The sequence below is a fragment of the Mustelus asterias genome, unplaced genomic scaffold (assembly GCF_964213995.1).
Source record: "Mustelus asterias unplaced genomic scaffold, sMusAst1.hap1.1 HAP1_SCAFFOLD_1090, whole genome shotgun sequence".
Lineage (NCBI taxonomy): Eukaryota > Metazoa > Chordata > Chondrichthyes > Carcharhiniformes > Triakidae > Mustelus > Mustelus asterias.
In genome coordinates this window covers 1-5,000 of record NW_027591035.1, presented here as the reverse complement: position 1 = coordinate 5,000, position 5,000 = coordinate 1, and positions in this window count along the sequence as shown.

Here is a 5,000-nt window from a genome sequence, read left to right as displayed (position 1 = left end):
AACCCGCGCCCTAACCCTAACACAAAGCCTAACCCTAGCCCGAGCACGAGCCCTCACCCAAACCCTAGCCCTAACCCTAACCCGAACCCTAACACTAAGCCTAACCCTAGCCCGAGCACTAGCCCTCACCCTAACCCTAGCCCTAACCCTAACCCTAACACTAACCCTAACCCTAGCCCAAACCCTAACCCTAACCGTGGCCCTAACCCTAACCAAAGCCCTAGCCCTAGCCCTAACCCTAACACTAACCCTAACCCTAACACTAACCCTAACCCTAGCCCAAACCCTAACCCTAACCAAAGCGCTAACCCTAGCCCTAACCCTAACACTAACCCTAACCCTAACCCTAGCCCAAACCCTAACCCTAACCCTAACCCTAACCGTGGCCCTAACCCTAACCAAAGCCCTCACCCTAGCCCTAACCCTAACACTAACCCTAACACTAACCCTAACCCTAGCCCAAAACCTAACCCAAACCCTAACCAAAGCCCTAACCCTCGCCCAAACCCTAACCCTAACCGTGGCCCTAACCCTAACCAAAGCCCTAACCCTAGCCCTAACCCTAACACTAACCCTAACCCTAACACTAACCCTAACCCTAGCCCAAACGCTAACCCTAACCCTAACCAAAGCCCTAACCCTAACCCTAACACTAACCCTAACCCTAACCCTAACCCTAGCCCAAACCCTAACCCTAACCCTAACCGTGGCCCTAGCCCAAACCCTAACCCTAAACCTAACCAAAGCCCTAACCCTAGCCCTAACCCTAACACTAACCCTAACCCTAACCCTAACCCTAGCCCAAACCCTAACCCTAACCCTAACCGTGGCCCTAACCCTAACCCTAACCAAAGCCCTAACCCTAGCCCTCACCCTAACACTAACCCTAACCCTAACCCTAACACTAGCCCTAACCCTAACCCTAACCCTAACCGTGGCCCTAACCCTAACCATAGCCCTAACGCTAGCCCTAACCCTAACACTAACCCTAACACTAAGCCTAACCCTAGCCCGAGCCCTAGCCCTAGCCCTAACCCTAACCCTAGCCTAACCCTAAGCCTAACCCTAAGGGAGCAATTTGAAAGTGTGGCCGGCGCGAGGGACGCCTGTGCGGGCGTGGAGAGTCGATGTGGAGTCCTTGTGAGCATGGAGTGTGTTGTAAGGGCGTGTTTCTGCCTGTGCCTTGACCCTAACACTAACCCTAACCCTAGCGCTAACCCTAACCGTAGCCGTCACCCGAACCCTAACCCGAGCCCTAGCCCTAGCCCTCACCCTAACCCTAACCCTAACGGAGCAATTTGAAAGTGTGGCCGGCGTGAGGGGCGCCTGTGCGGGCGTGGAGAGTCAATGTGGAGTGCTTGTGAGCATGGAGTGTGTAGTAAGGGCGTGTTTCTGCCTGTGCCTTGACCCTAACCCTAACCCGAACCCTAACCCTAACCGCGGGTGCGGGGGGGGGGGGGGGGGGGGTTGAACAAACACCGGGGAAGCCATTAACCAACAGCGGGGAGTACATTAAGCAGTTGCCCTTAGTCTCAGGAGCAGCGGGGAACAGATTATCCAACAGCCGGGAAAACATTCACCAACTTCGGGGGAAAGCATGAACGAAATATCGGGAAGACATGAACCAACGGCAGGCAAAACACTGGGGAAGCCAGGAACCAACAACGGGGAGTACACTAAGCAGCTGCCCTTAGTCTCAGGAGTAGCGGGGAACAGATTAAGCAACAGCCGGGAAAAGATCAGCCAACCGCGGGGGAACTCATTAACCAGTTTCGTGGGAACTCATTAACCAGTTTCGGGAAAACCTCCACCAAAGGCGGGGAAAGCATCGACCAACGGCGGGGAAGCCACTGTCCAACAGTGGGGAGCACATTAAGCAGCTGCCCTTAGTCTCAGGAGCAGCGGGGATCAGATTAAGCAACAGCCGGGAAAAGATCAGCCAACCGCGGGGGAACTCATTAACCAGTTTCGTGGGAACTCATTAACCAGTTTCGTGGGAACTCATTAACCAGTTTCGGGAAAACATCCACCAAAGGCGGGGAAAGCATCAACCAACGGCGGGGAAGCCATTGTCCAACCGGGGGGAGCACATTAAGCAGCTGCCCTTAGTATCAGGAGCAGCGGGGATCAGAATAAGCAACAGCCGGGAAAAGATCAGCCAACCGCGGGGGAACTCATTAACCAGTTTCGTGGGAACTCATTAACCAGTTTCGTGGGAACTCATTAACCAGTTTCGGGAAAACTTCCACCAGAGGCGGGGAAAACATGAACCAACGGCGGGGAAGCCATTGTCCAACAGACGGGAGCACATTAAGCAGCTGCCCTTAGTATCAGGAGCAGCGGGGATCAGATTAAGCAACAGCCGGGAAAAGATCAGCCAACCGCGGGGGAACTCATTAACCAGTTTCGTGGGAACTCATTAACCAGTTTCGTGGGAACTCATTAACCAGTTTCGGGAAAACTTCCACCAGAGGCGGGGAAAACATGAACCAACGGCGGGGAAGCCATTGTCCAACAGACGGGAGCACATTAAGCAGCTGCCCTTAGTATCAGGAGCAGCGGGGATCAGATTAAGCAACAGCCGGGAAAAGATCAGCCAACCGCGGGGGAACTCATTAACCAGTTTCGTGGGAACTCATTAACCAGTTTCGGGGGAACTCATTAACCAGTTTCGGGAAAACCTCCACCAAAGGCGGGGAAAACATCAAAAAACGGCGGGGAAGCCATTGTCCAACAGGGGGGAGCACATTAAGCAGCTGCCCTTAGTATCAGCAGCAGCGGGGATCAGATTAAGCAACAGCCGGGAAAAGATCAACCAACCGCGGGGGAACTCATTAACCAGTTTCGTGGGAACTCATTAACCAGTTTCGGGGGAACTCATTAACCAGTTTCGGGAAAACCTCCACCAAAGGCGGGGAAAGCATGAACCAACGGCGGGGAAGCCATTGTCCAACCGGGGGGAGCACATTAAGCAGCTGCCCTTAGTATCAGGAGCAGCGGGGATCAGATGAAGCAACAGCCGGGAAAAGATCAGCCAACCGCGGGGGAACTCATTAACCAGTTTCGGGGGAACTCATTAACCAGTTTCGGGAAAACATGAACCAAAGGCGGGGAAAACATCAAACAACGGCGGGGAAGCCATTGTCCAACAGGGGGGAGCACATTAAGCAGCTGCCCTTAGTAGCAGGAGCAGCGGGGTACAAATGAACCAGCAGCGGGGAAAACAACTTCGTGGGAACTCATTAACCAGTTTCGTGGGAACTCATTAACCAGTTTCGGGAAAACGTCCACCAAAGGCGGGGAAAGCATCAACCAACGGCGGCGAAGCCATTGTCCAACAGTGGGGAGCACATTAAGCAGCTGCCCTTAGTATCAGGAGCAGCGGGGATCAGATTAAGCAACAGCCGGGAAAAGATCAGCCAACCGCGGGGGAACTCATTAACCAGTTTCGTGGGAACTCATTAACCAGTTTCGTGGGAACTCATTAACCAGTTTCGGGAAAACTTCCACCAAAGGCGGGGAAAACATGAACCGACGGCGGGGAAGCCATTGTCCAACAGACGGGAGCACGTTAAGCAGCTGCCCTTAGTATCAGGAGCAGCGGGGATCAGATGAAGCAACAGCCGTGAAAAGAACAGCCAACCGCGGGGGAACTCATTAACCAGTTTCGTGGGAACTCATTAACCAGTTTCGGGGGAACTCATTAACCAGTTTCGGGAAAACTTCAACCAGAGGCGGGGAAAGCATCAACCAACGGCGGGGAAGCCTTTGTCCAACAGGGGGGAGCACATTAAGCAGCTGCCCTTAGTATCAGGAGCAGCGGGGTACAAATGAACCAGCAGCGGGGAAAACAGCTTCGTGGGAACTCATTAACCAGTTTCGTGGGAACTCATTAACCAGTTTCGTGGGAACTCATTAACCAGTTTCGGGAAAACATCAACCAGAGGCGGGGAAAACATGCACCAACGGCGGGGAAGCCATTGTCCAACAGGGGGGAGTACATTAAGCAGCTGCCCTTAGTATCAGGAGCAGCGGGGTACAAATGAACCAGCAGCGGGGAAAACAACTTCGTGGGAACTCATTAACCAGTTTCGTGGGAACTCATTAACCAGTTTCGGGAAAACGTCCACCAAAGGCGGGGAAAGCATCAACCAACGGCGGCGAAGCCATTGTCCAACAGTGGGGAGCACATTAAGCAGCTGCCCTTAGTATCAGGAGCAGCGGGGATCAGATTAAGCAACAGCCGGGAAAAGATCAGCCAACCGCGGGGGAACTCATTAACCAGTTTCGTGGGAACTCATTAACCAGTTTCGTGGGAACTCATTAACCAGTTTCGGGAAAACTTCCACCAAAGGCGGGGAAAACATCAACCAACGGCGGGGAAGCCATTGTCCTACAGTGGGGAGCACATTAAGCAGCTGCCCTTAGTATCAGGAGCAGCGGGGATCAGATTAAGCAACAGCCGGGAAAAGATCAGCCAACCGCGGGGGAACTCATTAACCAGTTTCGTGGGAACTCATTAACCAGTTTCGGGAAAACTTCCACCAAAGGCGGGGAAAGCATCAACCAACGGCGGGGAAGCCTTTGTCCAACAGTGGGGAGCACATTAAGCAGCTGCCCTTAGTATCAGGAGCATCGGTGCACAAATGAACCAGCAGCGGGGAAAACAGGTTCGTGGGAACTCATTAACCAGTTTCGTGGGAACTCATTAACCAGTTTCGGGAAAACATCAACCAGAGGCGGGGAAAACATGCACCAACGGCGGGGAAGCCATTGTCCAACAGGGGGGAGTACATTAAGCAGCTGCCCTTAGTATCAGGAGCAGCGGGGTACAAATGAACAAGCAGCGGGGAAAACAACTCCGTGGGAACTCATTAACCAGTTTCCTGGGAACTCATTAACCAGTTTCGGGAAACCTTCCACCAAAGGCGGGGAAAACATGAACCGACGGCGGGGAAGCCATTGTCCAACAGACGGGAGCACATTAAGCAGCTGCCCTT